General features: G+C 47.8%; 1 protein-coding gene across 3 annotated transcripts in view; it reads left to right on the forward strand.

Annotated features, from left to right (window-relative positions):
• Window positions 1–2,603: 2,603 nt before the first annotated feature.
• ENTPD1 (ectonucleoside triphosphate diphosphohydrolase 1) overlaps window positions 2,604–17,612 on the forward strand; it is a 597,993-nt gene continuing 582,984 nt past the window's right edge. For 2 of the 3 annotated variants that reach the window (XM_029610058.1, XM_029610059.1), the window contains exon 1: window positions 2,650–2,771. The gene's annotated coding sequence lies outside the window, so the exon portion shown is untranslated. Of the gene's footprint in view, window positions 2,772–17,612 lie in introns of all 3 variants that reach the window. The other variant, XM_029610060.1, reaches the window with a different exon arrangement.

The following is a 17,612-nucleotide window of genomic DNA, read 5'->3' on the forward strand; positions in this document are numbered from 1 at the left end:
TTACACTGAAGCTCTCAGTGATGTCCCCAGCAGCTCAATCCACTGCTGATGATATCCATAAACTGTGGGTTCAGATAAAGAACATGCTAATTAAAGCGAGTGACTGTGCTAAGAAGTACTATGATGCGCACCATTCACAAGCTCCAGTCTTCAGGCCAGGAGACAAGGTCTGGTTGTCAACCAAGCACCTCAGACTTAATCTACCCTCCTCTCAGTTTGCTCCTCGCTACGTGGGACCATTCCCAGGACTTCAATGTATTAGCAAAGTCACCTACGGTCGATGGGACTCCTTGCTCCACGAGGGCGGAAAATTAAGTAGATTGCTGCTGCCTTTAGGGATAGAAGTGGAGGAGGCTACTGCTGCCACTAGTTTGGGGGTGGGGGGAGAGTGAGTGAATGAGCAAGCATGTGTGTTTGAGATCCTGTCTGTGTGTGTGAGTGAGATGGCATGTATGTGAATGATTGAGATCCTGTATATGTGAAAGAGAGTATGTGTGTGATTGAGAGCTGGTTTAGGTGAGGGAGTATGTAAGTATGTGATTGAGAGCATGTATGAAAGTGAGAGAAAGACAGCATGTGTGTCTGTGTGTGATTGAGAGTTGGTTTAGGTGAGAGAGCATGTGAGTATGTGATTGACAGCATGTGTGAAAGTGAGAGAAAGACAGCATGTGTGTCTCTGTGTGATTGAGAGCTGGTTTAGGTGAGGAAGCATGTATGTGATTGAGAGCCTGTGTGCAAATGAGAGAGAGAGCATGTTTGTAAGTATGTGAATGAGAGTCTGTGTGTGAGAGAAAAGGACACCATGTATGTGTGTGATTGAAAGCCTGTGTGTGTAAGCCTGAAAAGATAGACAGCATGTATGTAAATGTGTAATTAAGAGCCTATATAAGGGAGAGAGAAAAAGCATGTGTATATGTGAGCAATTGTGAGCCAGTGAGAGTGAGAGAGAGAGAGAGAGAGAGAGAGAGAGAGAGAGAGAGAGAGAGGAGAAAGTTGCAAGCAAACCACCCCTCCTCCTGCTAATTCAAAACAATCTCAGGGCACCTGGATATCAAATGTTCCCAGGTATGCAGAGCAAAACATTTTTTGTATCCTTATTATTTTTCATTACTGGGTCTTTGTGTCTGCTATTTTAAAATATTTTATTGGTATCTAGAAATTTTTGATATGAGTTTTCATTATTGGATATTCCATTCATCTGCTGTTTTGAAATAATCTGTTCTTTTTGTTAGTATGCTTTTACTGCTACTGATGTTATATTTCTTGATTTGTTTTATAAGGATGGGTGATGTTTCTTTTTTTCCTTTGTTGCACTGCATACAGAGACTCTGGCTTGTTGCGGTTTCCAATTCAGTTTTTGTCTGCATGCTTCTAGTTATGCATTTTGGTCTCTTTTTTCTTTGTTAGGTGAGGGTCAGCACATGTGATTCATGTGAAGTTTTCTGCTGGCGTGTAGTTTCTGTGTAGGGCTCTATAGCAGCCTTAGTCCGTTTTCCTAATAGAAGATGTATTGGTGTCTTAAGGCCTGGAATAATATTTTCAGTGTTGCCTTTTCTTAGGTAAGGTGGTTACTGTTATGTGCTGGAAATTGGTGCTGTTTTGGTGTGGGGTGTTTACCATTTATGCAATTTCTGTTCAGATACAATATGTATCTTTTCCTTGTGTCATTCTTAACAATAAAAATAATACTGGACCTTTATTTTTTATTTCCGCCATAAATTGTAATGAACAGTGTGTCACACATGTGAACGTGGTCTGTCAGGTAGGTCACGATGGGAAAAAGGTTGAGAACCACTGCTCTAGTAAAATACCTAACCTCAGTCACACATGTGAAATAGACAGATCTTCAAAAACAGACATGTGCAGGCAAAAATTGTATGGGAAAATGTAACAAGCCAAATTCTGTAAGCAATGCAATAATGGAAAAAAATATACATTTCCATTCCTCATAAAACAATAAAATTGGGAAATATAAATTTCATCAATAGTAGTAAAACCACACCAATAAAAAATATAATTCAAAACAGCTAACAATTTGAAAAAATGTTTGTGCGTTTTTAATTATTGGATGTTATTCTAACACCAATAAAATAATTCAAAATAGACATATCAAATAACACCCAATAGTTAAAACTAATAAGGATTTTTTAGACATCTGTTTTCCATATCTGAGAACTCTTGATTTTCAGAGGCCCTAAGATTGTCATGGATTAGTGGACAGACTGGAAAGAAGCTGTTGCATACAAACTTTCTTCACACAGATACACACTCTCGGGCTCTCTCAAACACACATGCACATGCTCTCTGTCACTCTCTTTGTCTCACACACACATATGCTCTCTTTTCCATACACGTATGCTTTCCATCACACGCACACACATGCTTTCTCTCAGTCTCTCACACACACATACTCTTTCATAGTTGTCAGAAGATCAGCTGTTTCAGAATGGGGTGGGAGCAAGATACTACTTAGCTTCTGTACCATGCTGCCGTCCAGAGGCAGCAGAGCATTCAAGGGAGACTGCCGAGTTACCACGTGGGGAATTACTACAACATAAAAATAGGGAACTGTGAGGCAAACAGCTCGTGTTGCGCCAAAATGGGGCCGGGGGGAACAAAAGAGGAGCTCGCGAGAAGGCATAGTAGACCGAAAGATGAGGCTGGAGGTAGTGAGCGCGAGACTGAAGCCCTAGTTAGAACGGTTGAACTGAGGAGAATAGCAACGGTCGAAGGTAGGAGGCTGCAGCTGTGAAGAGCCGACGTGTGACTCTGTGAGTGAACAGCTGTTTGGGGGGTTGCAGAGCCGGGAGGACGAGCAGTGCGAAAAAAAAAAAGAAAAAAAAGAGGCTTGTAATAGGTGTCAGGGCAATGCTGAACGTTGAGCTAGTAGGAGAAGGTAAGAGGGAGTTCTCTGAAGGGCTGGGCTGATGAATTCTTGGGGTAGAATAGAACTGGAGCGAGCAATATTTATTTATTTTTAGATAAGGAAGGGGATTTGTTCTTTCAGCGTTCTTTAAACTTCTGGCAGGAGGGGAGTTAAGGTACTAAGGGACACTGGTTGCTGAGGGAAAGGAGGGGGAGGATTAGGTTTAAGGGCATGTTTGAAAAAATGTATTTATTCAAATATAATTAAATTTGATTCCTTGCCCATTCCACTTAAACATAAACTGGGTAACAAAACAAAATACAATCAGCATACATATTTATAAACATTCAAAATAAAAATTATAGTATAAAGTAACCCAAGTATACATTCAAGGGTACTGTGTTAATAAATCTGGAGAGAAAGATAACTAGTTTGTGGGATTATACCTGGCTAGGACTGATTTTTAGCACTAACCAGCTGAGGATGCTACTTACTAATCATTTTTGTTATAGCTACAGAAAGCCTCAGAAAATCAGGCTCTGTAGTTTGGAGGGCAACCCAGCTGCATAAATAGGTGTGTTTTAAATCTAGCAAGTCAAATTTGACTTGCTAGATCTAGCTGAATTTTCTGCTGAAAACCTAGCTGATTAGGTTCAGCTGAAAATCTGGCTAAAAATATTAGCATATGTTTGACAATGTATTCCTACGTAAATACATATACATCATTTATGCATAGCCAGCAGACCTCAAGACCTTTGCTGTAGGATGAAGCTATTTTGACTAAAAATTTCTATTTTTATGATTGGGGGAAAACATATCTTCTAGAACTAGCAGGATGGCAGTCCTCACATATGGGTAACATCATCGGATGGAGCCAGGCACGCAACTTTGATCTCAAAGATTCTAGAGCTTTCAGCATGCTCTACTGAGCATGTGCAGCTGTAGTCCTCATCCTGCCCCCTAGTCAGAGTCCCTCCGTCTCTTTTTTTTCTGCTGAGCTCTTTTTTTTCTGCTGAGCTGTAGTGTCCTGGTTGTGGAGCTCCTGCTCTTTTTTTTTTTTTTTTTTTTTTTTTTTTTTTAAATCAGAAAATGTTGTTTTACACAATATTCAGTGTTGCTCTCACAATTTGTAAGTGAATTTTTTCTAGAGCTGCAGTTTTTCTTCCTGTTTTATTCTTTTTTTCCAACTGTCTGCCAGCCACATGATGGGTTCTCCCCTGTGCAGCCTGGCAAAGTCTGTTTAATAATAAAAAAAAAACAAAACCTGCTCCTACGGGTTTTATATTTGTGTCCTCTCTCTGCTCTGTCTGTCTTTTTTTCTACAGTGCTGACAGGTCTGAACTATGCAGTCTGTCGGTGATCCATGTAGGCTGCTGAGCCTGGGGACTCGTCTGAGTTCTACCTTTGCTGGAGTTCCATGGCAGTTCATCGATCGGTATGCATTGATAGATTCAGATGGTGGAAGGATCGAGAACCATGCTGTTCCTGTGGGAGGAGAGCTCATCCTCCCCACCTCTCAAGGAACTAGTATTCATGGGCGGGAGCCCTGGATGATGTTGCCTCCCCTTCTGCTTGCCAGCCTTGGCAATGCAATCTCCCTGGGAGAAAGGGTGAGTGGAGCGTTTGCTAGCAGCTTCCTGCTGCACCTCAGTGCCATGCACATGAAAGGTTGCCCATGCACAGCTGTGACCAGTGCACTGTTCGATGCATTGATGTCGGGAGCATGTCAGGGCTCGATGCATTGATGTCGGGAGCATGTCAGGGACAGGGCCCATCCTCTGTACCATGGTCCCCTTGATGCCATCAAGGTCCAGGGGCACCCTTGTTGCCATTGAGGCGCATGACCATCCACGATGCCTTGTTGGCCTTATGTGCTGTCGGCGTTGATGGAACTGGAGTCTCACACCAGTTTGGGAATTGAGGCCTCTGTGCCATGGTGGCCTCAGTGTCACGGTGCAGTGATGTGGCACTCTCGATGACATAGTGCCCTAGATGCACTCTGGCATGGTGCCCTTGGTGCACTTGTCTGAGCACTCTGCCACTGTGACCTAGATGCACTTGATGCCTCTGTGCCGTTACGGCTCTCGATGCCTCTGTGCTGTTACGGCTCTCGATGCCTCGTTACCTTCACTGCACTCAATGCTGTGGTGACCATGGTACCATTGATGCTGCTGTGCTCTTGATGCCATTGATCCATCAAGGTGCACGTATGGCCACACTCTGGGCTTTCGCGGGTGAAGCGGGGGCAGGCCCTCGATGCTGTCGATGTACATAGCATTGATGCTGCGGCAGCCCTCTATGCCATAGGTTGTTGAGGTGCGCGGCCTTGGTGCCAGCATGACCTCAATGCCATCGAGATGCGATGCTGCCCCAATACCATTGATGCTCTCTTGGCTAGGGGGGCTACCAGAGAGGCCTTCGGACCACCAATGCCTCTCATTACTGCTTTGACTATGTCGAGCCCCCACTGACCAGGCACCGGACTTGCCATTGAGCTCCCTTGTTGCCCCTGTGGCCCTCGCTGCTGGGTCTTTCTGAAGCCCCTGGGTGACCCTGCAGCCCTTGAAGAGCAAGGGTTCTTGGCCTCTTTTATGGATCAAGACCAGAGGTATCCATCACCTTGAGGCACCCTGGTGCATCTGTACACGGTGGTCCAGTGCCATCTTAGGTTGCCAACTGCCCGGTTTTGAACCGGACAGTCCAATTTTCTGTTGACCTATACAGTGTCCGCTCAGAAGTACTGACTGGCACTAAAAACCTGGCTCCTGCGGCAGGCAGCTCTTTTTCTCTATGGCCCTGTTTACAGACGGGGGAGGGAACTAAGGCAGAACGAGCAGCCCGAGAGAAGAGCTGCAGCCCTACCCTATCTCCTGTCCCATGCTGTGATTGGCAGCTGTGGGGAGGGGGGTGGGATCTCATCTGAGAGCACTCTCTTCAGCAGCTGCTCTGCAGCTCTTTCCCCAGCTACTCTCTGTACTGTCAGTAAGTTGTGGCAAGAGGAGATGGGGACCTAGCTCAGTCTTTTCCTCCTCCCGGCTGCTCTAGTAGTGCTTCCTGCATATCTCACCTATACCTCAGAGGAGAGAAGAAGCACAGAGGAGGCAGAAAGGAAGAGACAGGAGAGAAAAACAAGAGTTACACATAATGGAGAAAGGGGTGAAGCACAGGCTGGAGGGGGGGAGATAGGGAGGGAGGCACACAGGCTGGATGAGAGAGCCAGAGGGGAGACATGGAGGGGGAAAGAGGGGGCACAGGGAATGAAGGAGGGAAAGAGACAGAGGAGGGCATGGGGTGGAGGAGGAAGAGAGTCAATAGGGCACAGGTAATGTTGGAGGAAGAGAGAGAGTGGGGCACAGTGGCTAAGGATGGAAAGATACAGAAAGGCACTGAAGATGGGGGGGAGAGAGAGAGGGGCATAGGGCCAGGAGGAGGCAGGAAAGGAGACAGGAGGGGGAGAGATGAGGGGCAAAGGAAGTGAAAAGAGACAGTTGAGGCACAAGGAACAGAGGAAAAAGAGGCCACATGAGCAGGAGACAAATATATGCAAATTTATGCTAATGTCATAAAGGAATGGGGCACCCCCTCTGCCTAGTCCTCAAGAGTCCAGTCATGGTCTGTGGAAAAGTTGGTAACCCTATGCTCTCAGGGCTCCTAGGTGGTGTTCCCTAAAGAGCAGTGGGAAGCTCATGGCTGTCCCTTCAGCTGACAATCCCAGTGCTGGGATTCATGGGTACTAGCGAGGCTCTCGTCAGCTGTAATGCTTGCGAGGTCATCTAGCTTGCAGCATCAACGCCACCGGATAACTCGGGAAGCCGAGGGGAATTGCCATTGGCACTGGCGGTTGTTGGTGCCTTTTTGATATTGATGGCCTGTCGAAGGGCTGTGGGTTCCCTCCTTACAGACGCCCATGGCTCCTTTGGACCATACCTTTGGGTGTTGGGGTCCTCTGGCGGTCGATGGCTGGGCACCTGTGGTGCCAGGAATGGCGCTGCCGCTAATTACCGGCAAACTGCTTATCGATCATAGGACTTGTCCGCAGTCCTCCATAAGCACCCTCGCTCACCAGGGTCTTCACTGCAGTCGCTCCCTGTGAGACTTGCAGGTGAGCTGGTTCTGACGCAGTTTTGATGGCCCACTTCTTGGAGCATTCTTAGGTACTATGGAGGGTGACACCATAGACCACCACCCTCCATCATGCCTTACCCAGAGCACCTGTGATGCTGGGGACACCGTTGTTATGCTGTCCTCTCCACTCTCTGCTGCAGTTACTGTTGCATTGACCCACAGTTTGTGCGGTTGGGGCAGATAAGGCATCTGTAACAAGGACCTCGGATGCTGAGCAAGTGGCATTCTCACTGGCTGTGCAGTCCTCAGCCACTCTAGAGTTCTACCATCTTTTGGCATAGTCTCAGTCTCCATGTCAGTCCGCACCACACAGTGCTGAGGAGCATTGGCAGAGGAGCTGTCATTACACACTCTGTAATTGGTTGTAGGGTGGAGTATAGCCACCGACTCTAGCATGTGATTCTAAGTCTTTGCTGGGGTGTGGGATTTCTCCCAAAAACACGGTGCTCAGGATCAGGGGTGTGCCACCATACGTGGATGGATTACCACCGCATGAGACAACCCAGCATGCTCTTGCAGCGGAGGGCTTCCAGTTGCTATCTATCTTACACACCTAGTTTATTTTAAATTGTTACCGTACTATGATGGCACACGAGTAATTTGTAATCTATACCACCCATATTTCTCTTTATCGTGCCCTTCTGTAAAATGTTGTGATGGTATTTAACTTAACGACTGTATAGAAAAATGTTTAAATAAATGAATAAAATAAATATCGTGTATGTGTGTGTGTGTGCGCGCGCCCGCATTGTTCCCTCTGCATGGTCACAACAGGTTGTGTTCTGCAGCCACAGGACTGACCTAGGACAGCACTCCTGGTCAGATCCTGAAGTCAGTAGACATCACAAGAGTGGCTCGAGTGTCCTCTCTCAACAGAAGAATGTCTTTCGCCCTCTACCATGTTCTTGTGGAACAGTCCCTGGGGCTCTGTCCCTGAGCAATTGTTTTCTCTGATCCGTAGCCCCGAATCGGCGTGTCTCCATGGAGGCCAGGGCTAGGCAGCAGCAGCAGCAGCTGGGGCCCCTCTGGGGATTGCATGGCGACATCCCCTATCCGAGGCTGGCTGCCTGTGGTAAGTTGGTCGCGTTAGTGCCTCAGTGAGCGGTGATTGTGCCTCAACTCTCTTTCCGGGAGTTGCTAGGTCTTTCGAGATTGGGAGGCCCTGATCCTGCTGCTTCCCTCTCCCCTCTGGAGGGGAGATTCGACTTGGTTCCGGGGCAACCATTTCAGGTTCCCCTGTGGACGCCCTGCTATGCTACCCCTTCGAGGGGTGTCCCTTGTTTCCGTTCCCGGACAAGGGATGCCACTACTCTGATTGGCGCCAGTCCCAAGATTAGACGAGAGTAGCACTCTCCCTTGGATGCTTTGAGATGCGGCATGTCTAATCTCGAAGGAGCCTGTCCAGTGTTGCTTCCCGGTGGCTCTCCAGGTTTCTCCCAACTTCAGAAGTTACCTTGGTATCTGCTTTTGCTCTGTGGGTGTCTTAGCATCACTCTCATTAGTCATCCTTGCCGGCGGGACCCTCCTCTATGAGGAGTGTTTTGGTCCATCAGCTAGGCGATCGTGCCTTTCACCTTTTTGCCATATCTATGGCAAGGGAGTTGAGGGCCCAAGTACCCTGCATGAGGAGTACTACCCTCTCTTCGTGGTAGCGTGCAAGCTATTCTTCCTCCGTTTTCAGGATCACCCTGTCTATGGGCAGAGCAATCCTGGGTCATGCAGCATTGTCCATTGCTGGGCCACGTGCTCCCTTAGGAGGGGAAGTATATGCACTCATGGCTGGGGTAATACCACAGCCGGGTGGCTTGGTACTCTGACCTGAGATCACCCAGGGCCTGCCCTGATGCCCTTTGGGTTTCTGGGCTGGAAATTCAATCAGGTTCTACAGGGATTTTCACTTGCGACTCCCCGGGTTCCGTCTCCTGTTGCAGCCAGCGGAGCGCACTGTTAACCCGCGTTTGGACGCACGTTTTCGACGCGCTAGCTTTACCCCTTATTCAGTAAGGGGTAGTAGCGCGTCGCAAGCACATGGCCGTCCCCCCCCCCCGAAACTAATAGCGCCCGCAACATGCAAATGCATGTTGATGGCCCTATTAGTTATTCCTGCGCGATTCAGTAAGTAAAATGTGCAGCCAAGCTGCACATTTTACTTTCAGAAATTAGCGCCTACCCAAAAGTAGGCATTAATTTCTGCCGGCACCGGGAAAGTGTATAGAAAAGAAGTAAAACCTGCTTTTCTGTACACCCTCTGACTTAATATCATGGTGATATTAAGTCGGAGATCCCAAAAGTAAAAAAAAATTTAAAATAATAAAAAAAAAAAATTTAACATCAGCTCGCGGGTTGAAAACCGGACGCTCAATTTTGCCGGAGTCCGGTTTCCGAACCTGTGGCTGTCAGCGGGTTTGAGAACAGACACCGGCAAAATTGAGCGTCTGCTGTCAAACTCGCTGTCAGCCGCCGCTCCTGTCAAAAAAGAGGCACTAGGGACGTGCTAGTGTCCCTAGCGCCTCTTTTCACCGCGGGCCCTCATTTGAATACTAAATCGCGCACACAGGAGAGCGGGCACTCGCCTGCTCCCCCGCGACTTTTACTGTATTGGCTTGTATGTGATTTAGTGCTTTGTCTTTCTCGGATAGCCTGTAGCTTGGTATTCAACTACCATCCTGCTTGTTCTAGAAGAAAGCAAGTTGCTTACCTGTAACAGGTGTTCTCCTAGAACAGCAGGATGTTAGTCCCTCCGAAACCCTCCCGTCTCCCCTGGGAGGAGGGGAGGGGGCAGGGTGAGCTGCACATGTTCAGTGGGACATGCCGAAAGCTCTATAATTTTTGAGATCAAAGTTCTGTGCCGAGCCCCATCCGATGATGTCACCCATATGTGAGGACTAACATCTTGCTGTCCTAGGAGAACACCTCTTACAGGTAAGCAACTCTATCGGCCACAAACCTTCTTTTATGCTATAACATAATACCACAAGCAAAAATGTAATATCTCCCTTTTTAAAAAGCTGACTCAAATTTCCATGCAAAGCCTTCTTTTAAATGTCCAGTGCCATTGTTCCTGGCAGGGATTGTAGTACCCATCTTTTAAAAACATTTTTGTTTTTGGGTGCAGGAGTGTAAAATATTTTAGAAAATTTAGGTATCAGCCAACATTCTTGGATTCCAGGGAGACAAATTCTTTATAGCCTCTTTTCCTGTTATCTTATTTTATTTATTTAACGTTTTTTATATACCGATAACCGTTTGCACATCGTATCGGTGTACATTTAACTCAAAACATGGTAGGCAGAGCCTTTACGTAGAACAGTAACTATAACAATTGAAGTTGCGAGGCATTACAAGAGCTAAGGTATTGCGAAAGAGAAAGTAAAAAATGATTATAATAGTTGTGAACTAATATACAGTATATTTACAAGAAAGCATATTTACAAGAGAGTCAAACAGTCATCTGGAAAAATGGATTTCATACATTATATGGAGGGAGTAGAGGGAGGGTAGGCTTGTTGAAAGAGCAGAGTTTATAGTTTCTTTTTGAATTTTGGTGTGGATGTTTCTGTGCAGAGATCTGGCTTATTTTCATTTTGACATTATTTTGCTGTTCTCTTCTACTGCCAACTCTTTTTTTTTCCTTTCCCTCCAGCCTTTCTTCCTCATTTTCTCCTTTCTTTTTGTTGCGGACACGCCTTGTGGCTACATATTCTGTGGTGAATGCGTGCGGGAAAGCCCTGGGAAGGGGCATAGAGGCGTGATCGTTTGCACCTGTGTGAGTGTGAGCCCCTGGTCCACGAGATAACTCAGGGAGAAGCCCCGAGATACCCCGAGGATAGGAAAGCAAGTGTGAGCTTGGACACAGTTCGAACTCATGAAGAATGGAACCGGAACAGGGGACTCCTGGTCCGAAGAGTGAAGTCAGAGTTCATAGAAGGAGGAGGATTTCTGGAACTTGGACTAGATGAGGACTCCTGGACATGGATGAAGAAGAGGTGTACTCTTGAAGACGAGACTCTTGGAAAGGATAAAGAACACTCTTGGGTACGAAGAAGAGACGAGGCTCTTGGAGTAGAGAAGAGACGAGGCTCTTGAAGTTAGGGAGTGCTATCCCTCAAGGCGCCCTACACAGTCCAAGGACTGGTCACGGACCACCTTGTCCACTGCGTGCCCTACACAACCCGGAGGCTGGTCGCGGATTACGCTAGGAGCGGGAGGAGCACCAGACGGAGAGGAGTCGGGCAGCACTCGACGAAGTCCAGCAGAGGGATTCCAATCTATCAAGCGTAGACTGATTGGAGAGTCCGGGGAACACCAAGATCTGCTGACGTGTTCTCCAGGATAAAGAGGTGTAGTGAAGAGAGAGGTATGCAGAGGGCAATACCTCCGAGAAGCTATCTTGACATCAGAGAACCTAGACATCTGAAGAGATGGACGACAGCAGGAATGGGCCTCTGCTTAGGGTAGGATCTGGAAGTCTTTTTTATAGAAGAAGACTGACAAACATCTGGATGAAGGACGTCGGGACGCCAGGACATCTGGGATTCAGAACTGGCGGATTTCGGGACGTCAGGGCATCAAGACATCGGAGTGTCAGGGATTTCTAAGAAGAGACGAGGGATCCCAAGGCTTGTGGAAGGAAAGCCTGAGACTGGAACATACCACAAATAAGGTTGATGACAGGGAAGACCTGGATGTTGGACGAAGACATCACGAAGAGAGAAGACTTGGAGACAAAGTCTTCTGGACAGGAGCTTGAAGATAACCATGTTGGAACAGTGGAACTCTCTGGAGGATGTTGATCCTGGAGGGTGTTACTCCATCCGAAGGCACTGAAGGAATGAAACGGCACCTTTTTATATGGCAGGAGCAGGAAGAGCCCTGAAGACGTCATCTGGGAGGGCTGAAGATGAACTTCCTGCTTTGTCCCTTTAAATAGGAAGAAGAGCTGCGCGGCCAGCCCCTAGAGGGAGCCCTGGAGCACGGGGTGGAGCCAAGGCCTGCAGCGACGCTAGAACGAAAAGGAAGGCCGGAGGCAGCTCCTGCCGCTGAAGAGAAGAAGCGCTGGGGCTGGACCAGCCCCGAGGAAGAGGAGACGGTGTTGGCGGCTCTCTGTCATGAAGAGGAGTTGTTGGCAGCACTCGGGATGCGGTGAAGGGGAATCCCCTGAAGCGGAGGAACTCCGGTGGTGGCACAGGACGAGAAGAAAGGAGATTCTTGGCGGGGGGATTCCCCCCGAAGTCGGTCGGAGGCACGGCTCCAGCTGCACAGGAGGGCCTGCAGCACAGCAGCAGGCCGTGAAGTGAGGAGGCAGCGCGGCTCGGTGGCAAACCAGGCCGCAGAAGAAAAGGTAAGGCCCTGTCCGTAGAGCAGCTGCAGGCAGGGGCGCAACACTTTTGCAGGCTGGCTGCTACTTCTGTACATTCCCCAGCAGCTGCTGCTGTTCTTCCCAACACATGCCATAGGTGCTCTTTCCTGTCCCAAGTCTGGCCATTGCTACTTCTCACTGCCCTGGCACCTCTGCTGGGCAGCAGGCACTAGGAATCAAATTTTAGGCATCTGAATTTTTTCCAAACCTGTTTGAGGTTCTAGCTCCAATGGCAAACCTAACTATATGTGCACAGTCTTGGTGATCCTAATCTAAACTTGTTTTCCTTGCATTAGTATGCTTATTTCCTCTATCTTTCTCACATTGGCACATTACACCTTTTCTAAATGCATTCAGACTCTTAATATTACAGCAGTATTTCACATACTGATAAATACTGGGGAGTCTCGGCAACATATACTTCCTCAGTTTGTTAGATAATAGCAACATGATTAGGTGTTTGATCCAAGATGCTCCACCCTGCTCCTGGAGTGTGTCTTTTTTTTTTTCTATTTTATTCTTTTTAATACCTTGTAGTGGGGAAGAGAAAAAGCAAAGCTGCTGCGGTATTTCTCTTCCAATCTGCAGCAGAAGTGCCAGAATGCTTGAGAATACTGGCTCATCAGCCCAGATCTTGCCCAGTCTTCGAAGATTCTGAGATCATTGGTGGTCATGGATTCTTCCTCTGTTTCTGCCAGTTCATCAACAACTTTATACGGTTTGTCAGCAAATAAAGTGCTGCGGGAATCTGAGCAGCATGGGATCATCCCATAATATACAGCACTGGGCCTTGATCCCACTGTTGATATGGGATTTTCCCACAGATAAACAGACTGAATTAGCCATACTGTCTGGGACGTCACTCCGGAGTGGCTAGATGGAGCTTGTCAAAGATGACAGAGCCTTGCTCTGTATGTGGCTGCGTGTCCTTTCCCGTGCAGCTCAATTTTCTCCTCAGTCTGTGCTTTCCATGCTTCAGGCTGCATGCAGAGCGTCTCTCTCTCCTCAGAGAGCACCATTGGCTAGAGAAAACTAACGAAAAAGAACAAGCTCCACCTAGCCACCCCAGAGGGACGTCTCAGACAGCATGGCTAATTCATCCTGCTATCTTCCGAAAACACCATTTATGCTAAACAAACTTTTCTGGTTCATTGGAGACTTTTAGGTCTCGTTGTTACAAGGCAGATGACAGATATGGATAGAGTGGCAGCTGATATGGGAGTTCTGAAGATGAACTCCCCAGCCTGCTTCAACCTGAGGTTTAAATTAGGAGCAGCAACGATGGACTAAGATCTTTTGGCTCTAAATAAAATATAAAATAACTCAAGACTCCTGAGGCAGTTATAAATTTGAAGGAATTTAAACCACTGGCTGAAATCACATTGGAGACATTGTGGAGAATAATGGTTTGCAATAACAGTGAAACTCACTACTGTCTAATTGAATGTTTATGTAAAAAATTTTTTAACTCAGGAGGTGACCTTGCAGAAAGTAGAAACTAAAATGAAAGTAAAACCTGAGCATAATATTAATACACTTTTTAATTAAGGATAATATGTTTTGAAATGAAAAAAACAAATTAGAGAATCTTGTTAAGGTTAGCAATTTTAAGTTATTAATTTTTCCAAGATTGATTCTTTTTTTCTTCCTGGAGAATACATTATCTAAGAATATAAGAAATTGCCATACTGGGTCAGACCGAGGGTCCATCATGCCCAGCATCCTGTTTTCAGTAGTGGTCAATCCAGGTTACAAGTACCTGGCAAGTAACAAAACACTAAGTAGATCCTATGCTACTGATGCCAGTAATAGCAGTGGCTATACTGTAAGACAACTTGATTAATAGCAGTTAATGGACTTCTCCTCCAAGAACTTATCCAAACCTTTTTTAAAACCAGCTACACTAACTGCACTAACCACATCCTCTGGCAACAAATTCCAGAGTTTAAGGGTATCATTTAAACTTTTTGAGTGCACCTAGGGATGCTCCCCCGTACCCCTCTTGGGGTAAATCTCCTCATCAGGAAATACTGTTGTCCGAGCTCTCCACCCTCATTCAGGCCAGGGCGGTTGAGCCAGTTCCTCTGCGGCCACAGGGAATGGGGTTTTACTCCTGTTATTTCCTGATCCCCAAGAGGACCAGGGGACTTGTCCCATCCTAGACCTCCGAGCTCTGAATCATTTTCTCAAAACGGGAGACTTTCAAGTTGGTCTCCCTGGGCACTCTGATCCCTCTCTTGCAGAGGGGGGACTGGCTTTGCTCCCTCGATCTCAAGGACGCATATGTGCACATCGAGGTCTCCGCAGTCACCACAGATATCTCTGCTTCCTGGTGGCACCAGACATTTTCAGTACAGGGTGCTGCCGTTTGGCTTTGCCTCAGCACCTCGTGTCTTAACCGAATGCCTAACTCTGGTGGCAGCGCATTTGCGCTGTCTAGGGGTACAGGTGTTCCCCTACTTGGACGACTGGTTAATGAAGAGCAGTCCCCAAGAGGCGCTACGGTCCCGCCACTTAACCATTCAGGTGTTGGAGTCCCTTGGGTTTGTCATCAACTACCCAAAGTCCCACCTGACTCCATCACTGTGCCTGAGTTTTATATTGGCGCTCGCCTGGATGCGGCAGAGGGAAAGGCCTATCTTCCTCACGATTGAGCGCTCACCCTGGCAGGCTTGGTGCACTGGAGCTAGTGGGTCACTTCCTGTCTCATGCTCTGCCTTCTGGGTCATTTGGCCATGCTCTGTCACACTCTTTGCCCACCTGCATATGCACCGGGCGCAGTGGTCCCAGTGGTGGCAAGCCTCCCAGGACCTCAATGTACGGATATATGTCACTCTGCCACTCCAGATTTCCTTGTCCTCGTGGGGTGGACTTAGCCAATCTGGAACAAGGGGTTAGTTTTTCATTTCCCCTCCTTCCAGGTTGTCCTCACCAACGATGCATCCACACTGGGGTGGGGTGCCCATGTGGAAGGGCTCCACACCCAGGGCCTATGGTCGGCTCAGGAAGCTCAGTGCCAAATCAACTTCCTGGAGCTCCAAGTGATCTGGAGTGACCAACAATCAGGTAGCGATGTGGTACATCAACAAACAGGGAGGCACAGGATTGTTCTCCTGTGCCAGGAGGAGGTTCATATTTGGTCCTGGGCCCGCTTTCAGAATTTATTACTTCAAGCCATGTACTTGGGGATATAGAACGTGATGGCAGACCGCCTCAGTCGGGCTTTTCAACCCCCATGAGTAGTCCCTGGATCCAGTGGTAGCAAACATGATCTTCCATCTGAGGGGAATCCCAGACGTGGATCTCTTTGCCTCCTCTTGCAACAATGAGGTGACATCCTTTTTGCTCCCTCTAAGGGGAGGATGGCAAACCAGCCTCTTTGCCTGCCATTGGGGCAAGGGGCTTCTGTATGTGTATCCTCCACTTCCACTGCTGATGAGGACGCTCCTGAAGCTCCGGCAGGATGGGGGAACCATGATCCTCATAGCCCCCTGTTGACCGGGGCAGGCTTGGTTCCCACTCCTGCAGGACCTCTCAGTTCAGAACCTGATCAGTCTGGGGACCTCCCCAACCTTAGTTACACAGGATCAGGGCAGGCTGCACCATCCAAACCTCAGGACATCGTCTCTGATGGCCTGGATGTTGAAAGGTTAGTATTGCAGCCCCTGGCATTGTCTGACGATGTCTCTCAAGTTCTTGTTGCCTCCAAGTTCAGACTCTGGGCCGCTGGTCAAGCTGGGAAAGAGCTCAATAGATCAATCTTCTGGAGCTTCGGGTGATTGGAAATGCCCTTTGCATGTTCAAGGGCTTCCTCCGGGAAAAGACTGTCGTGGTCCATATGGACAACTAGGTAGCAATGTTCTATATAAACAAAGGAGGGTCCAGTTCCTGGAAGTTGTGCAGGGAAGTGGTACAGATCTTGGAATGGGCAGTATGCCAGTCCATCACGCTCCAGGTGACTTATCTACCAGGGGTAGAAATCTCCAAGGCAGACAGGCTCAGCAGGATCTTCCATCCCCATGAATGGGAATTCTGACAAGATGTGGTGGAAAGACTCTTTCAAACTTGGGGTCTTCCTTGCGTTAATCTCTTTGCTACCGAATACAACAGAAAGGTTCCAATTTTCTGCTCTGGCTACCCCAGCAGCAAGTACCTAGCCACTGCTTCCGTCAGAGTCCATGTGAGTGCTATTGCAGCATACCATCACCTCCACAATGGCTCCTCTGTGTCCTGTCACCCATTGATCTCCAGATTTATGAAGGGCTTTCTACATCTGCGTCTACCCATCCTGAAACCTCCAGTTTCATGGGACCTCAATGTAGTTCTGGAACAGCTTATGCTTCCCCACTTTGAATCTTTGACAGACAGTCACCTGTGGTATCTCTCTTGGAAGGTCCTCTTCCTTGTAGCTCTCACCTCTGCCAGATGGGTTAGTGAGTTGCAAGCCCTCATTCATTATTCACCATACCTAGAATTTTATCATGACAAAGTGACTTTGCATACACACCCCACGTTCCTACCCAAAGTTGTTGGCTTTCCACCTTAACCAGACTATCACCCTGCCGACTTTTTTCCCAAAGCCGCACAAGACAGACAGTGAGTGGCGGCTTCACATGTTGGAATGCAAGCGTGCCATTGCTTACTACAAGCGCAGAACGCACTTGGAGCACGGGGCTTCCCAGCTTTTAGTCTCCTTTAATCCCAATGCCCGGGACTTCCAGTATCCAAGAGAACTCTTTCGTTTTGGATTTCCCACTGCATTTAATTCTGTTACAATAAGAAATCTGAGACCCTGGCTGATTCCCCAAAGGCCCACCAAGTCTGGGCCATGGCGGCATCCATAGCTCACCTGCACGAGGTACCTATCCTGGATATTTGCAAAGCTGCAATGTGGTCCTCCTGCATACCTTCACTTCCTACTACTGCCTTGACCAACAAGCTGCTGCAGATGCGGCAATGGGTAGGTCTATTCTTCAATCAGAGATGACTTAAAGTGACTGTCTGCAACGATGGACTGGATTGAGCACGCTTCCTTTTCTCACCTGGGAAATGTACCCACTCCCCATGGATCTGCCACAGCGCTCAACCCTTTCAGATTCCCAGACACCAGGGCTAATTCATCCCTGCTTATCTACGGGAAAAGCGCACGTTTCCTTACTGTAAACTGTGTTTCCGTAGATAGGATAAATTAGCCATGCTGACCCTCCTGCCTCCCAGGACAGTTTTGACCTTTGGCTCCATGCAAGCTTTGAGACAGACCGA

This window comes from Rhinatrema bivittatum, chromosome 7 (assembly GCF_901001135.1).
Source record: "Rhinatrema bivittatum chromosome 7, aRhiBiv1.1, whole genome shotgun sequence".
Classification (NCBI taxonomy): Eukaryota; Metazoa; Chordata; class Amphibia; order Gymnophiona; family Rhinatrematidae; genus Rhinatrema; species Rhinatrema bivittatum.